This window comes from Branchiostoma floridae, unplaced genomic scaffold (assembly GCF_000003815.2).
Source record: "Branchiostoma floridae strain S238N-H82 unplaced genomic scaffold, Bfl_VNyyK Sc7u5tJ_1353, whole genome shotgun sequence".
NCBI lineage: Eukaryota > Metazoa > Chordata > Leptocardii > Amphioxiformes > Branchiostomatidae > Branchiostoma > Branchiostoma floridae.
In genome coordinates this window covers 36,873-48,815 of record NW_023365706.1, presented here as the reverse complement: position 1 = coordinate 48,815, position 11,943 = coordinate 36,873, and positions in this window count along the sequence as shown.

Sequence of the window (11,943 nt, the reverse complement as noted above, 5' to 3'; positions counted from 1 at the left end):
AATGCACGCGCCGGTTTTAGCAGTGTACGAGCAATGCACGCGCCGGTTTTAGCAGTGTGCGAGCGATGCACGCGCTGGTTTTAGCAGTGTGCGAGCGATGCACGCGCCAGTTTTAGCAGTGTGCGAGGGATGCAGGCGCCAGTTTTAGCAGTGTGCGAGCAATGCACGCGCCGGTTTTAGCAGTGTGCGAGCGATGCACGCGCCAGTTTTAGCAGTGTGCGAGCAATGCACGCGCCGGTTTTAGCAGTGTGCGAGCGATGCACGCACATGTTTTAGCAGTGTGCGAGGGATGCAGACGCCGGTTTTAGCAGTGTGCGAGCGATGCACGCGCCGGTTTTAGCAGTGTGCGAGCGATGCACGCGCCAGTTTTAGCAGTGCGCGAGAGATGCAGACGCCGGTGTATTAGTAGTGTGCGAGCATTGTAGACGCTGGTGTGTGTAGTGTGCGAGTAGTGTACGAGCTGGGGTTTGATGAAAAAGCTGGGTTGTCTAACAGGTCTGTCTACCTGGCCTGTCCAATTTCTACCATACTTAGACCACCGACCCGTGGAGCCTGGTAGAGCCTGAGGACTCTCTACTCCGCGATGCATACCATAAATATAATACTGTATTTACTGATAATCAAGACTGGATTAATCATGTTAAGGACATTCTCTGTTACCACGGCCTTGAGTAAATATGGACGAAACCTGAGGCTTATAAAACAGATTATATTGCTAGATATAGATAACTTTGAGATTCGCAAAGCAATAACTCAGTTAAGAATTTGTAGCCATAAGTTGAATGTTGAAGCAGGCAGATACTACAATGTAGCCCCTGACCAAAGGTTCTGTCCATTCCGCCCAAATAATATTGAAGATGAATTTCATTTTATGATGGAACGTTCTAGATACGCTAGTTTACGCTATGAATAATTCACCTTTCTTGAAGCAAGTACAACATATTTAAAAAGACTCGATGCTACAGACAGATTTGCACATTTATTTAGATGTCAGACCTCCAATAATGCAAAAATAGGCAAATACACCAAGGACTGCTTTGTTATTAGAAACAATACTGAAGCTAATGATTAGCCTACTTCATTATGATACTATATAAATCAATTATGCATGTTAACCCTTATTGCATTGCTAACTATGGGGTTAAGTTTTATCCTATACCTCTATTTTGTACTTTTATGTAATAGTTGTTGCCATAATTTGTACCATGTACAATTGTCGTGCAATAAAGTTCTTCTATGAGTTGGTTAATGTTGTCCTACATGGTTCAATCCTTAGTCAGCTGTTAAAATCTTGGAACCCATTTCTGCATGAAAAACTACATTTTAGAGTTTGCCTTTCGGCTAGAATTCTGTTTACCATTCACCTTCGGATGATGTCCAAACCCGTACAGCGCGGCTTTTAGTTGTTTTAACATTATTTGTAGATGAAGAGCAACGCTGTACCTTAGGCTCAAATCTGATATTTTCCAAGCAGAGGTTGGATCGTGGCGATAGTACTAAGTGTCCTTGATTTTTACTGGGGTAGTGGTCTGGCAAGAATCCCGGCCACTATCATCCCCGCTATCTAATCTCTGGAGAATAGAAATCACAGTCATCTCCTGCAAACCGTTAACAGATAATTGTATTTTCAACGCAGCAAATTCTGGGTGGTTTGTGATCATTGACCCCAGATGTTGTTTACTCCAAAAGCGCCGCGACCAAGCATATTTCTTCCATTTCTGATTGGCCGGAGATAGCGACACTCCCTGTGGCCATCTGGCTTCTTGGAACGCTCTCTCTAATAATCATTCACTTCCCTTCTCAGCTGTAGCACAGGCAACAGTAAAGCTTGTGTCTCTTGTGGTATAGAAGTCACAAATCATCATTTTCGAACCACTTCAGTCACAGTTCCTGTTTGTAAACGGATTATAAGGTCTATTTTTGTACGATTGGAAATTGTTTTCCCAATGGAAATCTTTCATGTTGTCACAATTCCTGTTCAACTCTCCTCATTAAATATTCTGTACCGCCAACTTCAACGCCAGGGACTTCACAAATCAGTGTAATTTATTCATTATTGATATGCGTAGCCACACAAGGGAACACTCACCTGAGTTTTGACACCTCATTCATGAAGTGTTAAAACTGTCAGGCTGAAAGGGGCTGACTTTCTTATTGTGATCTGCTACAAAGTAAACACACCTGGTTCCATTCAATTTCTTTTATATTCAGACCAGATTATATTCAGACCAGAAGTGAACAATAGTAGTATCCTCTTTCAGTCCCTTTAACCACCCAATAACAATAGGCAAGACTGTTTTAAGACTGTTTCAGCCCTATTTTGTCTGTTTTCAGACCTTTCTGTGTTGGCAGTGTACATATGGATTTGATTTCTCAGTGAAGGTAGACTTTGTATGTAGGGAAGGAGCGGTGTAGGTTAGGGTCCCTAGTAGCTTGCTATTCAACTGCATGGGCGTCTACATGTATGTAGAGCTCTTTCAAGGGGTATAACTGAGCAAACGACAGATTTCCATGACTTTGCTTGCACAGAGCTTAGCCTATATAGCTTAGGCAAAGATGTAAAGTATGAATTTACTGTTAACGGTTTGAAGGAGATGACTGTGATTTCTATTCTCCAGGCAGAGGTGAGATGGCGGGGATGGTAGTGGCCGGGATTCTGGCCATATCACTACCCCAGTAAAAATCAAGGACACTACTATCGCCACGATCCAACCTCTGCTTGGAAAATATCAGATTTGAGCCTAAGTTACAGCGTTGTTCTTCATCTACAAATAATGTTAAAACAACTAAAAGCCGCGCTGTACGGGTTTGGACATCATCCGAAGGTGAATGGTAAACAGAATTCTAGCCGAAAGGCAAACTCTAAAATGTAGCTTTTCATGCAGAAATGGGTTCCAAGATTTTAACAGCTGACTAAGGATTGAACTATGTAGGACAACATTAACCAACTCATAGAAGAACTTTATTGCACGACAATTGTACATGGTACAAATTATGGCAACAACTATTACATAAAAGTACAAAATAGAGGTATAGGATAAAACGTAACCCCATAGTTAGCAATACAATAAGGGTTAACATGCATAATTGATTTATATAGTATCATAATGAAGTAGGCTAATCATTAGCTTCAGTATTGTTTCTAATAGCAAAGCAGTCCTTGGTGTATTTGCCTATTTTTGCATTATTGGAGGTCTGACATCTAAGTAAATGTGCAAATCTGTCTGTAGCATCGAGTCTTTTTAAATATGTTGTACTTGCTTCAAGAAAAGTGAATTATTCATAGCGTAAACTAGCGTATCTAGAACGTTCCATCATAAAATGAAATTCATCTTCAATATTATTTGGGCAGAATGGACAGAACCTTTGGTCAGGGGCTACATTGTAGTATCTGCCTGTTTCAACATTCAACTTATGGCTACAAATTCTTCACTGAGTTATTGCTTTGCGAATCTCAAAGTTATCTGTATATAGCAATATAATCTGTTTTATAAGCCTCAGGTTTCGTCCATATTTGCCCAAGGCCGTGGTAACAGAGAATGTCCTTAACATGATTAATCCAGTCTTCATTATCAGTAAATACAGTATTGTATGCATCGCGGAGTAGAGAGTCCTCAGGCTCTACCAGGCTCCGCGGGTCGGTGGTCTAAGTATGGTAGAAATTGGACAGGCCAGGTAGACCTGTTAGACAGCTCAGCTTTTTCATCAAACCCCAGCTCGTACACTTCTCGCACACTACACACACCAGCGTCTATAATGCTCGCACACTGCTAATACACCGGCTTCTGCATCGCTCGCACACTGCTAAAACTGGCGCGTGCATCGCTCGCACACTGCTAAAACCGGCGCGTGCATCGCTCGCACACTGCTAAAACAGGCGCGTGCATTGCTCACACACTGCTAAAACAGGCGCGTGCATCGCTCGCACACTGCTAAAACCGGCGCGTGCATTGCTCGCACACTGCTAAAACAGGCGCGGGCATCACTCACACACTACTAATACACCGGCGTCTGCATTGATCGCACACTGCTAAAACCGGCGCGTGTATCGCTCGAACACTGCTAAAACCAGCGCGTGCATCACTCGAACATTGCTAAAACCGGCGCGTACATTGCTCGCACACTGCTAAAACAGGCGCGTGCATTGCTCGAACACTACTGATACACCGGCGTCTGCATTGATCGCACACTGCTAAAACCGGCGCGTGCATCGCTCGAACACTGCTAAAACCAGCGCGTGCATCACTCGAACACTGCTAAAACCGGCGCGTACATTGCTCGAATACTACTAATACACGGCGCATTTGCATCGCTCGCACACTGCTAAAACCGGCGCGTGCATCACTCGAACACTGCTATAACCGGCGCGTACATTGCTCGCACACTGCTAAAACCGGCTCGTGCATTGCTCACACACCGCGTACAAACGTGACGCTGTGGTCTTTCGTAAGTTATCAGTTGTGTTCTGCATGTGATTCGCGAAATAATTAAAGTATCACTGCATGAAAACCGCTGTTTAAGCTCTCGTAAAGTGTGCTTAAGGGTGCCGTATTGGCATTCTTTAAGTTGCTTTACGCAATGCTTACGCATTTGTAAATATTATGTTTAAGCCATAATTACATGCGTCCGTAAACGGCACGTAGTGGCACACATTTAAGCAACATTTAAGCACCGTAAAGCATACTTAATTCCCAATGATTACGCTACCTTTAAGCTCTTTAAGTTCCTTAAAAGATGTGATTTAAGTTGTCTTAAAGTTTTCTTAAAGAGTAAGTAATGGCACTCATTTAAGATCTGTAAATCAGTTGTAAATATCGATATTTAAGCTTGATATAAGCTCCTTTATTTCAATGATTTTGCATACTACGATCATTTGTCAGTGAATGTATCTTTTATGTAATGTGGTGTAATGTTATGTAGTTCAGGTATCCTTTCTTGTTTTTTTTTATGGCCAGCCGTTGTTGTGTTCCAATCTTTGTACATGCACGCAATCAAATATGCCATGTTTAGCTCCACCCTCTATATCTCGGCGTGATGCATTCACTCCTGGGACAGTAGAACATCTTGCTTTCTGCATTCTTCGTCCAGTTCCATCCATTCAGATGTCTCAGGCCTCCAGGTCATCTGGAAACGATCTTGAACTACGTAGGCTTTCGTTCAGGGTTGAAGGAGATACATGCCCCGTAAATCGGGGCATGTTGCTAGGGGCCCGGGGAGTTACACCGCTGCGCTCCCTTGCCTACTCTAGGAAACCAAACTGGGTAACGAGAATACCGATCCCCGCCTGCCCAACGCGCGCCCGCACTACCAGCTGGCCCCACTTACGTCGACCCCCGACTATCGCTTGCTTCTCCGAGAGGCAAAGCGATAGTTGCTAGCTGGATCGGCAGACGGGCGGGTGCTTTGGGCCCGGGGCGCGGGGATTGGTAAACCTTTGCGCGCTGGCTCTTAGGAGTTCTGGCTTCACAGGGTATCCATTGGCCGGCTAGCGCTTTCCTTCAATAAGCAGGGTGATCCAATTCTTGTCCAGGGCAGCAATAGTCGACCGACCGGCCAGGCTCAAGGCTTTGTTGTTCTTAATGACCGTACGGTGTTTGTGTCCTGGAGCCATTACTAGTATATTCTGCGTCCCCTGGGCTGAGTTATACGTTGGAGCTGTAGCAGGTCCACACCCAAGCAAGCTACGATCACCAAATGATGACAGACTAGATTTGAATTAGGAGCGCGAGTACTGATTGGTCCAAATCGCGCGTTGTTTAAATTGAAACAATGATTTGCATAGTCAGCAGACATGATGGTCTATGTTATGTGTATTGTTATTGTTATTCATAGACAGGCTGACCAATTCACAATTGAACATTAGAGTCTAAGTCAACAGCCCAAGAAGGGTGTAAAATGTATTCCAGTCCAAATGCATGCTAAAAAGCTTGCCCATGCAGAAATCACGTCTAGAAATAGTAAATTTAACCACCGCATAGAAAAAAATGAATAAGTTCAGTAAAATACAAACATGATAAGGTCAATTAAAGCCAGCAGGAAAAGTCAAATCATGAATTTGAGCTCATGAGCCTGGCGGAAATCAATAACATTAAAAAACGTAGTATAGAATGTCCTTGCAGAAATGAATTCTTATTGTGCCGCGGAATTTCAGCCCCCAGGCTGGGAGAGATTGCTGCAGCGCGTTATATCTAATAATGAAAGTTATGAAAACATGAACTTTATGTGATCCAGTATGAACGACTTTCTGTTGTGTCTACGGTACAATTTGGTACTTGATTGTGTTTTAAAGCTTAGAAATGGATTGAAACAAAGATGGAGTGGGCTGAGTCAGTGTCCTGTGGTATGGACGCAGACAAGAGCGGTTATATACGTTGGCAGATCGGGAGGGAATTACAAGGGCCGAAATTTTCTTGAGAGCAAATGGATGGAGTATGCGGTGCGTTTCACATGATGTGCTGTGGCTTCTCTCAATTTGACTAAATCATGCAGTTCTTATTAGTCGGTTGCCTTGACGATTTGGTTTGCACATAAGAGGAACGGGTAAGCTGGTGCGATTGGTTAATTGTAACAGTGTAATATCCAGGCAGGAGAATCGGCCAGGGGCTATATATAAATATTTCAGTGGTACTTTCAGGCTTTTTCTGTGTTTCGACGGCTCTATGTAATGCTGAACGTTTTCTTTACGTGTTTGATAATCATTTAATACCTACATGCAAAATGGAGGTATAGTTTTGGCTCCGTGTATCTGTGTGTGTGCGTGCACCCCGAGCAAGAACGGATTGTACTAAGAACCTCAGGATGCATTGTGATGATATTTAGTATGTGGGTAGGTGTTTTGACGCAGCGTTCAAGGTCGATATTAGGCCCCATTGTGGTTGACCTTAGTACTGCAGCATCACCGATTTTTGTATCTTTTGCCTTGGATGTGTTGTGCTCCTGATTTTTGAGAGGCACATAGCTTTTAATGTAAGGGAAAAGGCTTGGGCTCCCGCCCCTAGCCCTTTTCAGAGGAGTAAAATGATATTCGGCATGCAGGTACCATAGACAATCGCTATCATCATTGGTAGATGTGAGTTCATTGATCGAATATGAGTTGCAATCAGACAACTTGTTCGGCATGTTATCTGTCTATATTTGGCAACTACCTGTCGAGCCTGCCACGCAAAATTTGCATAATTAATTTGGAAATCGTCTAAACCCACTTTGGTCCATTATAGGAATACTGCAACACGTGACATTGGTAACTGAGAAATGGAACTGCCGGCCTCCAACCCGGTGTACGGGTATGACCTGAAGGGCACGGATCCTGATACTGACTTGCGACCGGCTAGCGTGGAGCCAGCTGCCATCAGAAATCAGGAGGAGGATGCTGATGACGATATTGACCATCAACCAGCTATGATGGAGCCATATGCTGTTGCATATCAGGACAAAGATGCTGATGATGACTTTAGCCTGTCACAAGAAAGAGGAGCTGCTGGCATTTCCGGGAATGATGCTGCCACTTCCATGACCATGCCTTATAAAGGTAAAGCTGCAACCCAGAGCAGACAGGGAAAGCAGACTATTCAACCAAACAGCGATACATACATGTGCCATGCCCTTGCGATGAAGACACGTTCGAAAGATACCAAGACCAAGGCGCCCATTCAGAAACAAATAGTGGCTTCAACCAGCAAAGAAGATTTGCCAGTTCACTTAGCAGGACGTGATAGAGCCGAGAACAGTGCTGAGGCTCCAGCCCTTTCCGGGGGCGGCGGTACCATGCGCGAGTCTCCACATCCTCCAAACGAAGCCTCCGTGCCCATAAACCCCCAACCTAACCTCACGTACGAGCACATGTACAACCCGTGGCCCTCTGACCCCATGCGTGCACAATACGCCTCCAACCCGGTGTACGGGTATGACCTGAAGGGCATGGATCCTGATACTGACTTGAGACCAGCTAGCATGGAGCCAGATGCAGTCAGAAATCAGGAGGAGGATGCTGATGATAATATTGACCATCAACCAGCTATGATGGAGCCATATGCCGTTGCATATCAGGACAAAGATGCTGATGATGATAGTGAAGAGGAGCTGCTTGCACTTCCGGGAATAATGCTGGCACATCCGGGAATGATGCTGGCACTTCCGGGAATGATGCTGGCATATCCGGGAATGATACTGGCACTTCCGGGAATGATACTGGCACTTCCGGGAATGATGCTGACACTTCCGGGAATGATGCTGGCACTTCCGGGAATGATGCTGGCACTTCCGGGAATGATGCTGGCACTTCCGGGAATGATGCTGGCACTTCCGCGAATGATGCTGGCATATCCGGGAATGATACTGGCACTTCCGGGAATGATACTGGCACTTCCGGGAATGATGCTGGCACTTCCGGGAATGATGCTGGCACTTCAGTCCCACGAAGTAATGACAGGAGCAGACGCGGCACTTGTAAACCCAGGCACGTACAGGGTGACCGAAACCGTTCTCGGGAAGCAGCAGGTGGTAAGATGATATGTCTACATTAACATACTTGTACTTCAATTTCAAGGGGAGTCAAGTAAGTTTATCGACGCCATTTTAATTTTCTAATTTTCCTCCAGGCACCACACCCATGCAGCAGACTGATTGGAAGACACGTGCCGACGCCGCTGCGAGTATACCCAACCCTATGTACGCCCCCGGAGCAGGCAAGACTTTATAATCCTTTGTCAGATTCGTCGTACGATTGCCGTACGATAACAAGCTGATTACGTTCCTGAGTCGCGAAGGTGCTGTACAAGCTTTAGCTGTCTTGTTACGAAATGACACCAACTCGACTGCAAATGCAATACAGACAATTCTGATTTCTTAAGCAAACTATCGACGTCATCTTAATTATCAGACAACAACAAACGATCCAAAAAGTTCAAAGAGCACATCATACAATAATCAAACTTTTTTCTTTAGGCAGACGGTTGTAATGTACTTTTTTGTACTGTGTATTTTTGATTTGCCTATTTTGCATGAAAACTAAGCTGTATACGTAATTTCCAGCAGGAAAATTGGACTAACCCAAATTTGCGACTGTCTTTCTCAGTCTTTGTATGCCTTTGACAAAGACTGAAGTTGGACAATCTGACCCCTCGTGTTTGATTTTCGTGTTGAAATTAAAGTTCAAAGTTTTCGTTGTTTTAAATTCTCTTGTTTTCTAACAGACCGCACGTATCCGGGTGGAGCAAGCGGCCGCTGTGCTCTCTGTAGCTCCATCCGCTCCCAGCTTATATACATGGCCGTGGGTATTGCTGTGCTGCTTAGCCTGGTTGCTATGGTATTTGCCCTCCTGGCGTTCATCAACAATGGGGTAAACAAACACTCTCGTATCATAAAGGCCTGTTGTAAAGCAATTTTTCTGACACAACTTCTGTTCTGTCTATTGAGTCCATCAAGCGATATCTTTCTGTTTTTTCATATTGTTTTTTAACGTTTGGTCTGACGTACATTTATACGTCTATACGTTTGTAGGGGATATCTGAACTATCCACCACTGTTGACACCTTGAAGAGCAACCAAGACAACACGTCCACTGCTGTTGACGCCTTGAAATGTGACCAAGACGACATGCGCCAACTGTCCACTACTGTTGACGCCTTGAAGCGCAACCAAGTCAACATGTCCACCGCTGTTGACGCCTTGAAGCGCAACCAAGTCAACATGTCCACCGCTGTTGACGCCTTGCGCCAACTGTCAATTACTGTTGACGCCATGAAGCGCGACCAGGACAATATGTCTGCCTTTGTTGATGCCTTGAAACTCGACCTGGACAAGGAACGAAACCGAACCGCCGCCTTGGAGCAGCGTCTTTACACGTTGCCAGGTAGGTTTTTTGCTGTCAAATGTATGATTTATAATGGCAGCGTCAGTAGTATAACAGCAGGAAAGTCTGTCACTATCATTACTTCATTAATGCTATATTTACCTTATCAACAATTCCCATACCTACATGATTTTTATCATAGATGAAGCACGCACACATGTGTGGTATTCAGTATCATCTTCTTTACTTCATCAATAATGTCCTTACATGTACATGTGCATATATGCCTGTTATGTTTTACGTAGTTGTTCACTAATACCATTTACTTATTATGCTGGTATTGAATAAAACTAATGGGAGATATGGCCTTCTGATCCAGTAAATGTAATGGTTTGTCAGTGATGCGATTCTGGAACATTTTTAGTATCACAAATATCTGTTTACTTGTTCATTAATTTGTTTCGCACTTGTCATAATTGTCATAAAATAAAAACATGACAATCAATGTTAAAACTGCACATAATTATGCCTAAGTTTCCAATTTTTATGTATAATTATGCATAAGTTTTCAATGGTTATGCATAATTATACATAAGTTTTCAATGGTTATGCATAATTATACATAAGTTTTCAATGGTTATGCATGATTATACATAAGTTCCCATGTGTTATGTATAACTATGCATAAGCTTCCAATGGTTATGCATAACTATCTATTGAGGTCACCTGAGTGGCGCTGAATGGCAGCTGGCTCCAGCCACTTGCGACAGTCGTATTGACATCACCTGAGTGGCGCTGATTGGCAGCTTGCTTCAGACCCTTGCGATTTAGCCCCGCTTATTGTAAGCTCCTCGCAATTCAGCCCCTGGATGCCAGGCCCACCCAATACCCCCCCCCCCCCCATGACTACATTTATGGCTTTTTATTTTTACTCTTACAAGTGTTTTTATAAAGAAAATAGGAAAGTGGTCAGATGTATCAGTCACTAAGAGGCCTGATACATAAGTGTCGTTCAAGGAGTTGGAGGTACTCAAAGTTGACTGGCAAAACTCGATCCACTTGAAGGCCGGTGGTGGTTGGAAACGCTACGGGCAGTGAGGTCTGTCTGTTAGCACAGGGTTCTTGGAATTCAAAACAAATGTTCACTTTGATTTTCTTTTTTTTAATCATTTTCTAGAGGAAGACTGTGCCGAGTACCATTCATCAGGATGGACAACAAGTGGAGTCTACAGAATCGGCATTCTCCCTACTTATGTGGAGGCGTACTGTGACATGGATACCGCAGGTAGGTTTTTTTTTGCTAAACATGGCAAGTTATGCCTTTACCTTTTATTCTACATGTGTGTGCGTGTGCGTCTCTGTGTGTGTGTGTGTCTGTCTGTGCCTGTGTGTGTGTGTGTGTTTGTATTTGTGTGTATGTTAGTGTGTGCGTGTGCATGTACGGGCGTATGTGTGTATGGATTATTGTATGCATATTTGTGCGCGTGTGTGTATGTGTTTGTATGTATGTGTGTGCATGTCTATTTTCCCTTTCACTAACAAATTGCTTACATTTTTTCCTATTTCCTAACCTTTTATTCTACATGTGTGCGTGAGTGCTTACATTTCTGTCCTATTTGCTAACCTTACTTTCTCCCCACAGGAGGCGGTTGGACCGTGATCCAGCGGCGGCAGGACGGGTCGGTTCCCTTCAACCGGAACTGGGAGGAGTACAAACTGGACTTTGGGAACAAGAATGGGGAGTACTGGCTGGGGAACGAGAACATCCACCTCCTGACCAATCAGAAGAACTATCGCCTGAGGATTGAACTTTTGGACTGGCAAGGGGAGTCACGGTGGGCAGAGTACAGCACCTTCAGGTGAGTAAAACATCTTAAGGTGAGTAAAACACCTTCAGGTGAGTAGCACACTTTTAGGTGATTAAAACACTTTCAGGTGAGTGAAACACCTTCAGGTGAGTAAAATACCTTAAATTGAGTAAAACACCTCCAGGTGAGTAAAGCACCTCCAGGTGAGTAAACCACCTTCACGTAAGTAAAACACCTTTAGGTGATCGAAACACTTTCAGGTGAGTGAAACACCTCCAGGTGAGTAAAATACCTTAAATTGAGTAAAACACCTTCAGGTGAGCAAAACACCTTTAAGTGAATAAA